Consider the following 17,010-nt stretch of genomic DNA (forward strand, 5'->3'; position numbering starts at 1 on the left):
AAAATTCCATGGCAACATTTGTATAGCATACAGAGACCTAAAGAACCCTATGTGGCATTTCTCACTCTGATTGATTTGGGGTGTATAACTGTTTTCAAATGGACAAAAAGTAAGAAAGTAATTTTGCTTTACCAAATAGTTCTCAATGAAAGTGATTATTGCATTTCCTTATAGGCAAAGACAGGAGATCTAGGGGATTTTTCAGCTATGTCTATTCATTTAATCCCTTACCAGATAAGCTTGTAAAAATCAAAGAACTGATTCTTCCCACTCCCAGTACACACGTTTTATTTAAAGACATTCCCTAGAAAAGGCAAAAAAAGACCAAAAAAAAAAAAAAAATTCTCTGGCGTAGGCTGGAGGCTACAGCTCCAACTAGACCCCTAGCCTCGGAACCTCCATATGCCACAGGAGTAGCCCTAGAAAAGGCAAAAAAAAGACAAAATAAATAAATAAATAAAGATATCAATGAGCCACTCACGCAGAAAAAATGTGAGCTTAATGTATATATAGAGACAGAACCACACACATATATATGATATTTGTCCACTTCCATATATAACCATCATTTTAGAAAATAGAGATCATACTGCATATTTAAGTTTGTACATTATAATTTTTACTCATCTAAATATTGTGAACATTTTAATATTTCTCATTAAAATCCCTACTACAATACCACTTTTAGTATAGAGTTATGTTAAAATTTATTAAACCAGCTACCTATTGTTGAACATTTTTTGCTGTTTATAAATTCTCATAATCACAATAGATTCAGAGAATATTCCTTCATATAAATGAACTATTAATTATTTAGACTAAAGGTATAGAACATATTTCTATGAATGAGTCATTTTATATTTTTGGCACTATCACCAGTCTTAGTCTTAATATTGAGTTTAGCATGGTTGAATATATTTTTAATCAATCTTGATTTTGTATACTCATCCTTTCACAGTTTCAGCTGGAAAACTCACTGTTTTTCTTTTTTTCCATTTATAATGATTTTTATTTTTTCCATTGTACCTGATTTACAGTGTTCTGTCAAATCCCCACTGTACAGCAAGGTGACCCAGTTACACATACATGTATACATTCTTTGGTTTTTATTCAACTTTGAATTTCTTCTTATAATCTGCAAGATATGGAGAAAATAGTCTCCCTTATGTTCCTTTTATTTATTATATTTACATTAATTTTTAATTCACATAAAAACAGCACATATTTTTTCTATCAATAATTTTTAGATAGCATATCTTTATTTGCATTCAATTTTGAAAGGTCCTTTCTGTCCCAAGACCAGATGCATATTATAATTTATATTTTTCTGTTGTTTAATTTAACATTTGTTTCCTTAATTTTTAATTTTTTACTTCTTTAATATGTTTGAGATGTACATTGTTATATAATGTGGTATAGAGCTCAAAATTTTAAAAATCTGCATACTTTTTGAAAGTTCATTATTCTGTTTATTTTTTTCTGATAGTTTAAAGGCCTGCCTGGTTAATTCCTATTTATAAATACAAAGTTTACTTGACTTTTTATAGCAAATTATTGTCTTCTAGTTAATATATAAAATTCCTTTGAATTTTTAATGGAATATCATTAATAATTTACATTTTTAAGCTTATCAGGTATTTTGGATGTTATCAAAATTTTGTATCTCAGTAATATTTATTTAAGAATATTCCAGCTTTTTATTTTTCAAAGTTATCTGTATTTTAAAATGCAGAATAGAGTCTTAAATTTCTATTTGTTTTAATATGCTATATTACTTTCCACTTATTTTGATATATTATTTTCTTTATTTGTAATTAGTTCCATTAATTATGTAAAGCCATTTTGTGTTATCCATCCATGTTTTCCTATAATACTCAATCCCATTTTTAAAAATACGTGATGGGATTTAATTTATTATTTTATTAAGAGTTCTGTCTCATTTAGGGGTGGGAGAGTAGAAGGTACTAACTATTGGGTATGACATAGGTTCAAGGGTGTATTGTACAACATGAGGAATATAGCCAATATTTTCTAGTAACTGTAAATGGAAAGTAACTTTTTAAAAATGTATAAAAATTTTAAAAAATAATTTTAAAAAGAGTTGTGTGGAGTTCCCATTGTGGCTCAGCAGTAACAAATCTGATTCATATCCATGAGGATGTGGGTTTGATCCCTGGCCTCTCTCAGTGGGTTAAGGATCTGGCATTGCTGTGAACTAAGGTATAGGTCTCAAACATGGCTCAGATCTGGCATTGCTGTGGCTGTGGTCTAGGCCGGCAGGGGCAGCTCCGATTTGACCCCTAGCCTGGGAACCTCAATATGCCATGCTTGTGCCCACCCCCAATAAAAAGAGTTCTGTTTCAATATTGATAAATTTGTTTAGGCTGTAGATTTCACATTATGTTATTTTCTCCAGGTTTGGTAGCAATTGTGAACATAATATGAGAAGCTTTTCATGTTTTCTAAGTTATGCTTAGATAACAACAGTCAAATATTCCTTCAAATGTTAAAGTAATATTCTTTTAAAATTGGCTGTAATCATCACTTTTAATTGCAGTAACATTTCTGTGTAAACTTTCTCAAATTTTATTCCTTATTATCATTATTATTATTATTATTATTATTTTTGCTTTTTAGGGCCACACCTGCAGCATATGAAAGTTCTCAGGCTAGGGGTCGAACTGGAGCTGCAGCCGGTGGCCTACACCACAGCCATAGCAACGCAGGATCCAAGCTGTGTCTGTGACCTAAACCACAGCTCATGGCCATGCTGGATCCTTAACCCACTGAGCAAGGCCAGGGATGGAACTCGCAACTCATGGATCCTAGTCGGGTTTGTTAACTGCTGAGCCATGAAGAAAGCTCCCTTTATTATTACTTAATTTATTCCATTTCTCCTTAAAATGCTATAAATTGTTGATATATATTTAATTGCATTTCTCCTGGAAGCATTATAAATTGTTAATATATATTTAATATAAAATAATCTACTCCTTCCATCATTTATTAGTAGAGAATTACATACAATTGATTTATAATTAAAAATACAGTTCTACACAGTGTCTGGCAGGCACCACATATACTGCTCCAATCCATATAATAGTTGATGAGTGGAGCCTGGAACAGGAAAATATTGTTTTCTGCATTATGCTACTTAGAAATTTGTATATTTTACTGACCATTTCAAAGAAACATCTTGATTTTTTAAATTATTTGTATAGTTCATATTTTTCATTTTTATTAATGCTACTCATATTTTCATTACTTTTTGTCCCACTATCAAGTTCATTAGTTTTCCAACATATTAATTTTACTACTCAGTTTCATTTTTATATAATAATAATTTTTTTTTTTAGGGACTCACCTGCAGGTTATGGAAGTTCCCAGGCTAGAGGTTGAATCAGAGCTATAGCTGCCAGCCTACACCACAGCCATAGCAACACCAGATCTGAGCTGTGTCTCCAACCTACCACAGCTCATGGCAATACCAGATCCTTAACCCACTGAGCAGGGACAGGGATTGAACTTGTATCCTCATGGATATTCATCAGGTTCATTACCACTGAGCAACAATGGGAACTCAACAATACAAAATTTTATGTTAATGTTTTTTGCTTGCAAGTTGTGTTATATGCCATATATTTTGACACATGATTCTTATGAATATATTCAAAATGGTACTTTCCTTCTTTGACTTGAGTATCTCAAGAAAATGTTTTTGTATTTTGTTTATTTAAATATCCAAACTGAATTCTTCCTGAATTGTTCTATAGATTTAATGTGATCTTAAATAAAAATAGGAGCATTTTATTTTAGTAGAAAAAAGCTGATTTTGGAGTTCTCCTGTGGTGCAGCAGGTTAAGGATCTAGCAGTGTCACTGCAGCGACCCAAGTCTGTGATGCAGATTCAGTTCCTGGTCTGGGAACTTCCACTAGCCATGGGCATGGCCAAAAAAAAAAAAAAAAAAAAAAAAGAAGCTGATTTTATAATGTTTAGTCTTCCAAGGGCAGCTTCTTGCTTCTTCTCTGATATTGTGTGAGTTTAGATCCTGTAAAAACCAGGTATAAAAACAGGCTTAGATTGGTGAGAGAATTATTGGAGAGAAATGCCATTAAAGATTAGAGAGGAATAAGCAATTGAGGCTGGGGAGAGCCTTTAGTCTGTGATGCAGATCTGATATTTGTGAAGGAGAGTGAGGTAATTAGGGAAGAAAAATATCTCACATTGTAACATAGTTCTACAAACATCTCGGTCAAAATAAGGGAGCCCTCAAGTCAAAGTCACTCATTGGAAGAATTACACATCTTGCAGGAATGGGCCTGCATTGTTCCCATTGCCAGCCTCAGTCACCACCCACTGCAAGTGTGGCCTTCATGAGAATGTGATTACAACTCGCAAAAGGTGGCTTCTGGTGCTTTTTCACAGCCACCATAATCCATGCCTTTTTTTCACAGATCTTCTTCTCTATGTAGATTTATATAGTACCTCTAAGGTTTCTGTGACCTCTCTTCTTGAAGAAAAACATAGAAGAGGGAGTCTAGTAGAACAAATTACAGCCTCTTTCACTGCGTTTGATCTCTGGGTCACAGTCTGGTATTTATTCTATTCTTCCTACCCCATCTATCCAAAATTATTTTCAACCTCGGATGTCACTTGGTAAATCTTGGTAGCATTCCTGGTGCTATGGCCCAAATAGTACTCATTTTTGATGTGTATGAGCTCTTGATAATCATGCTCTTTTTAAACCAAAGTTGTTGTCATCGTCCATTTACAGTTACAATGGATAAGGAAGTACTAGAATAGATTACCTGGGTTCCTTTTATGTTTCTTCCTACTATCATTGTTTTAAGGTAGTCATTATTATTTCTCTTTCATATGTTAGTCCTTGGACACAAACAATCCAAAGAGATCTTGGCAATATTCTGTCATAAGAGTGTATCCTTTTGGAGGATGAAGTCCTTCAGTCTCTCAAGGTCCACAGTTGTGGGAACAGGGAGCACAAAATCCTTTAATGGGTGGTTGGGAATGATGGTAATCAGGGTCTCCTCTGCTTCTACCTCTTGGGTTTCTCAACCTGTGCTTCGGTGTCTTTTAAGATAAAGCGCCATGCAAATGTCTTTGATATTACGCACATATTACACTCTAAAAATGGCATCCTAGTCACACCTCTTTCAAGCATGAACTTTAATTGTACCTTGAGAAGGCTCTTCCTATATTAAATTGGCTGCTTCTGGATGGTTCAGTATGTGATATGATCTGTTGACACTATGGACGTGGGTTCATTACTACACATTCCTTGCTATGAAGTAGATCATTTGATAAGATTCTATATTGTATGGGATTCTATACAACAGAAGTAGATGAGGCATTCCACAAGCCCCTGGATAGCACTTCTGACTGAGATGCTTCTGAAGAAAACAGGAAATTGCTTATCCAGAAGAAGGATTCATACATCTGGAGACAAATCTCAGACTCTTCCAGGATGAAAAGAATTCTATGTCGACAATTTGCCATCAAGATCTCCTTGAAGAATGCTATATTAGTGCTTAACTTTGGTCTCTATCTCTAACAAGGTGGACATTCACAGTCATCAGTGGCTATTCACATTCATAACTGAGAGTTCATGCTGTTGGTTCCATATGTAGAATCCATCTGTGTCACTGTTTCACTAATTTCCTGTACCCGCTCCTCAAGATTAAGAGAGGCCAGTGACAAAGACAGGCTATCAGCAACTGTCTTAAGTAATATTGTCCACTACTTTGTTCAGTGCCTCTTCTCTGACAGTATTCTCTGGTGAACATTAAACTATAATACAAAAATATTCACTCTTTTTGACCACTTCTGTATATTCAACTATGCTACTCTTGTCCAGACTTCTATATATATTCTTATATCAGATCACTTCTTTTTTCACCTAAAGTGGATAAACAGATTTATTGCTTGTGGCTCTGAAATGTTGAATAGTTTTTCCTCCTTAAGGTCATTCAAGGCCATGCTGAAATGGGGCTGAAGTCCAACTGAAACCAATTTTCATCTTGTACCCATATTCTGAACCCATAAGCCAAGTTCAGACATTTTCCTCCTTTTCAGCTGATCAAATGGGACCTCCTGCTTTGTGATTCATCCAGAAAAATCTCTAGTTCCAAAGATCTCATGTCTCACTGGAATGGAACTGCATTAGAACTACTTCTCTTCCTGGCCAGATGGGAATAAGTCTTTGGAAAGCATGACCATAGTATGAAAGTGGTGATGGATCTGAAAAAACAGCAGCTAGAGCCATCCACCAGTTACATTCTCTGTGGCAAGAGATCTGAGAGGCATATTCTCATGGCTTCCACAGATACTGTCTCATGTTTAATGAAAAATTCTTTAAATTAGAATATCCCTCATTTTCCAAGAGCCTTTAATTTTCTCTAGTTAAAGACATTTTGGAGAGGCCCTGGTAGGCTTTTCTCTACATTCTTCCAGCTTTCTTTTGAAAAAAAAAATTGAGGTTTCTATTTATGGATTTTTAAAACTTGACTTTAACAGCACAAAATTCCTAGAGGCTTAGATAGGAAGTGGCCGCCTTTTTTCAATTTTCGCATTTATACAGGTATAGAAGATTTTGTTTGTTTTTTGTTTTATCATTTAGTTCTGGTTTTGGAAAAGAATTTAAAGAACCTGCTCATGTATTCATCTTAGAAGTTCTACTGATCCCTGTTGAATTTACCAGTTTACTCAATCTATGTGTCTAATTGTATGATGGATCTTGTCCCCATCCAAACACTTTTGAAAGCAAATGAATGAGATCTCTGAACTGAGAAGGTTATTTGTTTTAGGCAAGGTATCTAGTCGGCAATAGGTAAAATGGTTGAATAGATAGATGAACACAGTTGAAATGAGCACTGTTTTGCAGAAAGATAACGTAAGTTCATGGATTGTACTAAACCTAGTCAAGGTATCTTTTCACAATTAAACTTTTCTGAAAGATTTCTTCTGCATATGTGAATTAATTCATTAACTTGACTTGTTTTGTCTTTTTAGAAAATTATTTTGGAGTTCCCATCGTGGCACAGTGGAAATGAATCCGACTAGGAACCATGAGGTTGTGGGTTTGATCCCCGCCTTGCCCAGTGGTTTAAGGATCTGGCATTGCCATGAGCTGTGGTGTAGGTCACAGACGCGGTTCCGATCCTGCGTTGCTGTGGCTCTGGTGTAGGCCGGTGGCTACAGCTCCTATTAGACCTCCCCAGCCTGGGAACCTCCATATGCCATGGGCGCAGCCCTAAAAAGACAAAATATATGTATGTATATATTTTAAGCAATTTAATTCTTAGAGCATTAACTTATCCTTCAAGAAGTACATTTAACTTACCTGTGTTAAAAATATCCAAAAAAGAACACAGAGAAGCCATTTTATCCTGAAACAATTGGAAATGAAATAGTCACCAAAAGTTTAAATTTACAAAAAAAAATCATACTTTTATAATGATATTTAGCTTAAAGCATTTTAATATGCAGTATCTGGCAAATATTTTTAAATAGAACCAAGGTTTTTTATTGAAAATATATCTGTAGATTAATGTTCTCATAATTGTAATTCAGTGTGGCTTCAATGTCTCTAAGGTTTTTTTAATTAAGTGAGGTGAGAAATTAAATTGAAGAAGTAAACAAGAGAAAACCAAAATTTAAAAAATCAAATCACAATTAAATTTGAATACAGATGTATTTTAAAATTTTGTCATTTCCTGCAATAGTTTAGAGTTGTATTAACCATAGCTGATTTAACAGCATTATAAAACTAATTTCCTTTTACTGAGTTTTTCCAAATCATTAGATGTTGTTTTTATATAAATGCACACATACACATGCACAGGCACACCCATACACAGGGTTTCTTTGGCACATAGATATTAGCAAATTGTATAACACTTAATTAAATCACTTAGTACCTTTCACAGTTTTAACTGGCATGAGAAAGTTGAGAATAACCTCAGTGGACTCTGTAGGCACTCAACTCCTGATGACTACAAGTGCCAAGATTTCTTCATAAATAACCTAATAGTCATCAGTGTTCTAAAGGTATGCTTATCAGTAAACAAATTACAGGCAGGATGGAGGAAATAGATTGGAATCTAGCAAGTTTCTTAATTAGAAGGTGATTATGGAAACTTCTACTGTACATATAATTTTCACATTTCATTTGTGTGGTTTATTTGTAAACCATATGACATTGTGCTACATTGTATAGTAGTGTCTAGAAACATTTAAAGAATTAAGCCAAACATTTCCAATATTTGATAGGAAAATTTGCTAGGCACTTTAAACTATATAATTTTATTAAATGATTATTTATTCTCAATGACAGAAAAAATTAAGACACATAGGTGAAAGTAAGCAATACTTTCACAGGAAATATCCCCAAATTATTCACATATACTTAATAATTGATTTAGAAATTTGATGTCTCATTAATTAATAAAAATGATTATTGGCCTAGAAGAAAAAATTCAAAATCAACATAAGACATTATGAAAGAGGGTACTTGAATTTTACATATGGAATTTTTAAATTGCTTTTGTATTTGCTAAGAATACTATACTGTTTGCCACTTAACTTCCTGTGTTTAGTCTCAGCTACTTCTGTGGTCAAAAAGGTCTATTATCATAGCTCTAGTTAAGATCTCTCAACATTACAGCTTTAAAAAAATCTGAATAACTAGTAAATAAAATATCTTACTTGATAGAAATTATTTTTGGTCGTCCCTAGAAAATGTAACCAACATAATCAAATTTTTTATTTCAAGGTTTTATTACAGGGGGTTTCCCCTCCCCCATGGACTTTCTTAAATGATTTTAAATAGACAAGAAGTTCACTTTTTCAAGCATGGAAAAATAAATTACCGTATATTTCTTGTATCTAACAAATGCTAGTAAATTGCTAAATAACTGTTTCATTGACATGAATTTTAAATTATTTCTAAGTATAATTTATATTTATTAAATTTATCTCTATACCTGCTTCAGTTTCCACAAGTACTCATGATCATAATTTTGCTTTGCACACTTGTGTGGGACAACATACATGTATTATAAATGAAAACTTTAAGTTCAAGCTTTTGTGGGTTTATATAGTCATGAAAATAATCTTTCATTATTTACCAATGCTTCAGTGTTTATGAACAATATAACTCTAAAATGAATGGGAAAATATTGGCAAATAAACTTCATTATCCATTTTTACCACAACATTGTTGCTTTTATGGCTGCTATTTAGTCCTTAAATGAGGATGTTCAATTCATTGAGCATGAGAAACACTATTAAAAATCATTCCATGTGACATGAGGGTGCCCTTTTTTGGACCTGTCCTACTGACTCTGCTTGAAAATTGCCAAGTTTTAGAACAGCTGCTTAGATTTTATTGCTAATGTACTGAAGATGCTTAACCTGTGCACCTCACTTTCCTCCTGCACCATCTTCTTTGGGGACTAACAAGCCATTAGCAGTGGGAATGTAGAGTTGTGTTTCTCTTATGAAATTATGTCTAAATGAGGTTTTCAAACCAAAAGGCATCCTTTTATTTTTAAAGAATATTAGTTGGTTTGTTTGTTTATTCATTCGTTTGTTCATTTTTTTCTTCCTTCCACCCTTCCTCTCTCCATCGATTCTCCTTTCTTCTTCTACTCTTCCTTCCTCTTCTGCTTCTGGCGCTTCTGCTTCTGTTTCTATTCTTCACTCTCTCCCTTCCTTCCTTTCTCTCCCCTCTTTCTTTTACTATGTTACTAAAAACCTCTTTTCTAAAGAGTACAAAAACATAATACCTGTGACTCACATATAGGAGGCATTAAAATTTTAACATTTAAAAACTCTGTATTTGAATATGATGTTTTATGACTTTGCTACATGGTGCTAAGTTGAGTGCTTTAACATAGAGAGGCAAAAAAACCAATAGAGGAAGTATTTGTAATTGTATCTTCTTTAAAGGACATTTATAAGCTGCTTTCTTAGCAGGTTGTTTTTGGAGAAAAATAAATAATCCTTCTTTACAATGCAGCAGGTTAGTCATTTGATTCAGACATGAAAATCAGATTTACAGAATTTCCTAAATTTAAGTACAAACAGAATATTTTGCTAAGAGAATAAGTTATCACAAAATACATTACACAGAGAATAAACCTCTTTAGCCGTATAGCTGGAAAAAAGGGTTAGTGATCAACCAATGCCCAAAATATGTGTTTTCATATTGTTCTCCCTAACTAAAACCCTTATAGCCAGCCATTGTGAACCTGCTTTCACTAGCATACTTGAGAGACTCCCATTTTGCCTTCCACTGCTCATTACCCTTTTTTTTTAAGGGCCACACCTGTGGCATATGGAAGTTCCCAGGCTAGGCATTGAATCAGAGCTGCAGCTGCCAGCCTATGCCACAGCCACAGCAACAGCAGATCCAAGCCCCGTCTGCAGCCTATGCCATAGCTCGGGGCAACACTGATCCTTAACCTACTGAATGAGGCCAGGGATCAAACCCACATCCTCATGGATATTAATTGGGTTCATTACCGCTGAGCCACAACAGGAACTCCATCATTACCCTTTCTTTTTTTTCTTTTTTTTATTTTATTTATTTATTTATTTATTTATTTATTTTATTTTCCCACTGTACAGCAAGGGGGTCAGGTTATCTTTACATGTATACATTGCAATTACAGTTTTTCCCCCACCCTTGTGGCTCACATCATTACCCTTTCTAATGTGAGTAAACTGTAGGAGTCAAGGAAACATGTTTACGTGGAACCTGTATATTTTCCTACTCTCCTTCTCTATGGAATTTAGACCCTGGAATTATCTCTGGTTTCCCATAGTCCTTTTCCACAATGCTACACAGAGTTGATTTTACTGCTGCTGTGCTCACTTCTAGGTACTAATGGAGGACCTGGATTTCTGTCGTTGCCTAAGGGGTTGTGGATGGAGCTTGGATGTGGAGCTAGGATGTTCCTTTCAGTGAGGAAAGGTGCAGAGTTGGGAGAGAGAGAAGGGGACATACTAGGTAACTATGTTTATAATCCTGACTTGGTCCTGCAAATGTAATTGTTATGGGTGGGCTTAATCTCCCTTACTAAGTCTATGAACTTCAAAGACACACACACACACACACAAAGTATCATTATATCCCAAAGCCTAGTATTTTTTTTTTAAATCATTATTTAGTAGGCTTTTTTTAGCATGAACTAATAAAATTCTCATCCTTGGGCAAGATATGACCTATAGAATTTTTATGTTTGGTTGCTACAGTTTTTAAATTTTATTTTGAATATTTAATATTTGGGAATTTCTACACAATAGCCTAGCTTGTCAGAAAAAAAAAAAAAAGAAAAGAAAAAAAGACACTAGTCCCAGCCATATTCCCAAATGATATCTGCAAAGAACGTCTTCCTCCTCACCCTAAAAGATCTCCTATCATTTTTGCCAGTTTGTCATGGTCCAGAGATTCCTGTGGTTTTTTCTTACAATTTCAATGTTGTGAGTCACCTCCTTGGATCCTTTAGGCATTTGAATATGTCATATCTGCAATAAGCATGTATGAAATGAATGAAAAATTAAAACATAGGATAGTACTAAAAGTCTATATTAAAATTATTACATTTTAATAATTTAATAATTATTTAATTTAATTTAAGCTCATAGGCTAGTACTAAAATTTTGACTCTCTTGGAATTGCTGTTAAAAACAAAACTCTCCTGTGAAGAGAAATTGATTTGTACAAATGAACTTGTACTATTCTGTATCTATGAAGTTTAACTCTTCAATTTTGTGAAAAATTATCCATAGGCTCATTAGTCTTAACTCCTAAATGTTAAATATCCCTATCTGAGATTGCTAATCAGGTAATTTTTGAGAGAAACTTGAAAATGTCTGTTTTGTATGGAAAGTTAACTCTAATTTGAATTTCCTGGTTCTCTAAAGGGCTGTTAGAACTTTATACCTGAAAAAAGCATGATGTCATAAATATATTTTTCCTTTTCAAAATGTCACTTTACCCCATTGGACTAAGAAAATGTGTTTTTAGAATTCCTGCCATGGTGCAATGGATTAAGAATCCAACTACAGCCGTTCAAGGCATAGCTTTGGCTTGGATTTGATCCCTGGCCCAGGAACTTCTATATGCTTTGGGTGCAGCCATTAAAATAAAAATAGTAATAATACATTCTTAACATTTTCTTCAACACTGAATGCTAGGTAACTTATGACAGAACCAAATGCATTATATATGGACTTATTATTTCATATTTCATTTGTCATGGTAACTTTGTTTCCTTCCTTTTTTTTTTTTTTCCCTTAGGGCCCCTCACCCACAGCATATGGAAGTTCCCAGGCTAGGGTTCGAATAGGAGCTACAGCTGCTGGCCTATGCCACAGCCACAGCAATGTAGGATCCAAGCCACGTCTGCGACCTACACCACAGCTCATGACAACACAAGATCCTTAACCCACTGAGCGAGGCCAGGCATGGAACCCATACCCTCATGGATACTAGTCAGATTCTTAACCCACTGAGCCATGACAGGAACTCCCTTATCATGGTAACTTTGAATGTGTTATGGGATAACCTTTATTACAAATGAAATAGTCTACCTGTATATAACATCTCCTATTTGAAGAAGTATTTTTATAATAGTGCTATAAAATATGTAATAGTTAATCAGTGATGGCATTTGTATTATAGTTGTGAGTACCATATAGGAAAGGAAGAAATGCATAGGAGATCTATTTCAAAATAAATAATAAAGTCATCTTATTTGTGTGCAACAAAAAGATAAAATCAAGGAGGATGCCTTTTTACAACTGGAGTTACAAGCATTTGTCCTTCATGAAATTCTTCTCCAAATTTTCTTCCCAGTGCCATCAGATGAATCTTTATTATTACCTATGTATTATTAATTTTGGAAAGAAAACACTATATTCTGGAGTTCCCGTCGTGGCGCAGTGGTTAACGAATCCGACTAGGAACCATGAGGTTGCGGGTTCGGTCCCTGCCTTTGCTCAGTGGGTTAACGATCCGGCGTTGCCGTGAGCTGTGGTGTAGGTTGCAGACGTGGCTCGGATCCCGCGTTGCTGTGGCTCTGGCGTAGGCGGGTGGCTACAGCTCTGATTCGACCCCTAGCCTGGGAACCTCCATATGCCGCGGGAGCGGCCCAAGAAATAGCAAAAAGACAAAAAAAAAAAAAAAAAGAAAACACTATATTCTAAATTGAACTACAAGCAAAGAAAATAGGCTAACTGAAACTACGGGCCTATATCTAAGCATAAAATTTATGCAGATATTTTATAAAACCTCAGCTATGCATCCTAAATGGCTGTATTCCAAAATACTAGATTTGAAATCTCTTCATTTATTATATATATTTCATGCAGTCCTCTTCTATACTCCAAGTAGAAGAAAATTTACTTAATAGAGAATCCTAAAAATCTTAAGCCCCCTCCCCATTATGTATTTCACTTGTCTGTCCAACTGTAGCATTATCCTCCTGCCTGAACAGCTGTAGAATTTACCTGTGCTCGTAGCACACTTTCTTGGTTGGGAGCTTCATGCTGCATTGAAGTCACAGTCTGTCAGTGAGTCTCCCAAAGACATGGGATTTTATTGATCTGGTTTTCCTTCATGTTATCTTTCAATTCTTGATTTGACTTGACTTTCAGTGAATCAGTTAAAAGCTTACTGCTGAGGCATGAGAATTCATGACAGCTTTCAGTGCTGTACCCCTTATGAAGAGATTTGGCTGCATGTAAGATATGGTTTAGTTGTCAGTCCTTAGCACGCAACTGACACCTTAAAATGATCCATAATCTGTTATAGGATTACTCATGTGAGAGCTCCTACGTGGACTGTACAGCCTGCTGGGATGGCAGTGGCAATGCTTTACTCTGTACATGGGCATCTAACAGTAAGTGGTCTTGTGATTTAAGGGACAAAGTCTAGAAAAGTGATACTTTCAGAGAGCAAAACTACTATAAAAATATTAGGCTAAACCAAATGCCATAACCATCTGCAGAGGTGCCTTTTCCAAAGAGATAGTTTATAAATATGTTGCTTAGAAAACACAGTGAAATAATATAATCAATTGTAAATCAAATTTGGAATATAGAGGAAGATGCAATCTAATTACAGTTTGTGGGTTTGAATAAAGATGTATGACTATACTGTTATAAATGTATAGTGAGATAAATGAAAGTTATTTTTATGTTCTTTCCTAGGAATAACTATGGGAGGTATAAAGTATTTTCAGAGATTCCAATTACTAGCTCTTTAGACCAACATAATAATATTCTGAATTAGTTCATGTAGTGGAAAAATAGGAATTTATATATATCTTAGGAAATACTGAGTGTATACTACAGGCAATGCACCAGTCTATGATATTGTCCTATCATGGGAGTAACTAGGGCTGCTACTAAATCTACAAGGTGGATCAGGCCTCAGAAAAATAATTTTTTGAGGTCCCTGTCTATATAAACATTTAGATTTTAAAACTGTTTCATAAAATTTATAGGACCATGTCAGCTATAGTGACCTGTCAGTGAAAATTTAGAACAATGAGTAGAGAGGAGGTTCTTATGTATTTGTTTATCACTCAGCCAGTATACATGAAGAGATTCCTTAGTGCCCATCTTTTCTCTGTTGTCAGTTGTGCCATAATTGGTTAATTGGTTAATTCTGTATCTCTCACTAAGACATAAAGGCAAGAATGCTGTTGCTGCTCATGACACCATGGTTCTTCAGGACCTCACTGTATTTAAACAATACAGATTTGCTTGCCTCCGAAGGTCCTTTCTACTATGTATTTAATGTTACTTATATCATTACTCATTTGTATCCGCCCAAAAGATGTATTCAAGTCCTATCCCCTGCTACTCCTAACCCCTGATGAATTTGACCTTATTTGGAAATTGGGTCTTTGCAGATAAAATCAAGTTAAAATGAGGTCATACTGAATAAAGGTGAGCCCTAACCCAATGACTTGTTTCCTTATAAGAAGAGAGAAATATGGTCACAGACATAGAAGACACAAGGGATAAGACCATGCAAAGATGGAGGTAGAGATTGGAGTGATGTGTCTACAAACTAAGGGATGCCAGGGATTTCCAGCAATCATCAGAAGCTAGGAGAGATGCATTGAAGTACCTTTCCCTCAGAGTCTTCAGAAGGAGTCAGCCCTGTTAATGATACCTTCATTTTGAACTTATGGCCTCCAGAAGAGTAAAAGAATAAATTCACAAGGTTTTAAGCCACTCGGTTTGTGATAATTTGTTATGGAAGCCCTATGAAGCTAATACACTGGTAATGCTGCATCATTGAACATCTAACTCATGAAATACTAGCTTTCAATAACTCAAAAACTTGGTCTTATTGAGATGATGACTACAAATACAAGTCTTATAGTGTGCAGGAAACTGTGAATGATAACTCATTTATTAGTTATGTTAAATTTACCATTTGGAATTTTATAGCATAAATGTGGAACAGCACACCTTCCAACCATGTCTTCTCTTGAACTCTTTAGGTCATAATTATTGTATTCCTATGTGATCCTTTTCAACATTGATGACATTTCTGCCTTACTTTAGTGAGGAAGATAGGAAAAGAACCTGTGGGTAGGGTAGGAAGAGAAGTCCGAACTTAAAAGAAATGTCAGTTTCTCTTGGGCATGGCTCAATACTAACAGGTAAGCACATCACGACCTTGATGGGAGGCAATCAAGGACATCAGTTGGAAAGACCATTTAGTATTGCAGAGCAATAATCTCAAAATCCCTTACAAGAGATATGCATAGTCACCCCTGGGGGACTGAAAACCATGTGGCACAGAATCTGTAGGAAACACATACTCTTGAGTGCCAACAATCAAATCTGAGGAGGGTAAAAGATGTGTTTATCCACAGATGCCGTAAACTGAACGTATTCCATATCTTTGGCTAACAGAGGGGCAGGAGCCTCAGTTCTCCAAGGTCTAATGAAGATATTGAAAGAAATATTGTTGGAAATATGTTTGTTTGAATATTACTTCACATCCATATGCCCTCTTCCTTATCCTAACAGTTAATTTGCAGCTCATATGTCTAAGGGGAGGTTATATTCTTAACACTAGGGTTGTAATTTTTTGATCTAAGGATAAACCAACCCCATGAAATTGCATCCATCATGAAATACAGCATAATTCCAGCTAATTGTATAGGAGTACTCTATTGCCCAATATAAACAAGGCCCTGGTTGCTACTGGCAATCTTCCTAGAACCTTGAGGAAAAACTACTTAATGAAAAAGTTTTCGATTTGGGAATAAGAAAAGAAAGACACAGAAATTGGCTTTTAAATAATGAAGTTGGACTTATGAATGAATCCTTATGAAGAGAGCACTAGCTCTGGATTTCCATATCCCCATTTATTCTAAGTGGAGTTTGGGTAGTACAGATTTATCTATTGATAACACCATGAAGTGGAGTTAGAGAAGAATGATGTTGGGGCAGGGAGACCAGTTTAAGACACGGCTGTTATTTGGATTAAGAATTTGGACTATGTGATGCAAACTCTGGCATTAGAGAAATTAGGTTAAACTTAATATATTATAAAAACTTGTCACTTTAAAATGATTCATAAACTCTTGCATGATTACTCGCCTTGTATCTCCTACATGTACTGTACAGCCTGTCGGGGTGTCAGTGTCAGTAATGTCATTATATAGGTATGTAATGACAAGGAGTCTTGTGATTTAAAGGACAAGGTCTGGAAAATAACTTTCAGAGAGCAAAACTATTAGACTGAAGAAATGGCATAACTATCTACCAATGAAAACAACAGTACTTTCCAACTCCTGATTTAGGGCATTGCTATGTTGTCTTTTATTTTTTTTAACCATAAGTATGTTCTTCAGTTTTGAATTATCTTGAAATAAAATTACAGTGTAAAAATCAGGAAATCAAATTATCCTGAAGTATATATATGCTTCTATTTACAAATTTTTCACACTGCATTT

The 17,010-nt window shown here is 34.9% G+C and overlaps 1 long non-coding RNA gene across 8 annotated transcripts in view; it reads left to right on the forward strand.

Annotated features, from left to right (window-relative positions):
- LOC102166855 (uncharacterized) overlaps nt 1-17,010 on the forward strand; it is a 550,511-nt gene that overhangs the window by 311,085 nt on the left and 222,416 nt on the right. For 5 of the 8 annotated variants that reach the window (XR_014812964.1, XR_014812960.1, XR_014812961.1 and 2 more), the window contains exons 4-5: nt 10,902-11,030; nt 13,839-13,926. The exons of 1 other annotated variant lie outside the window; for it this stretch is intronic. This is a non-coding gene — a long non-coding RNA (uncharacterized LOC102166855). Of the gene's footprint in view, nt 1-10,901; nt 11,031-13,838; nt 16,959-17,010 lie in introns of those variants that run through there. 2 more of the 8 variants (XR_014812968.1, XR_014812959.1) reach the window with 1 other exon arrangement.

This window comes from Sus scrofa, chromosome 8 (assembly GCF_054392235.1).
Source record: "Sus scrofa isolate SSC_HxYL_T2T_F1_AM1 chromosome 8, Sscrofa_HxYL_maternal_Yorkshire_Landrace_v2.0, whole genome shotgun sequence".
Classification (NCBI taxonomy): domain Eukaryota; kingdom Metazoa; phylum Chordata; class Mammalia; order Artiodactyla; family Suidae; genus Sus; species Sus scrofa.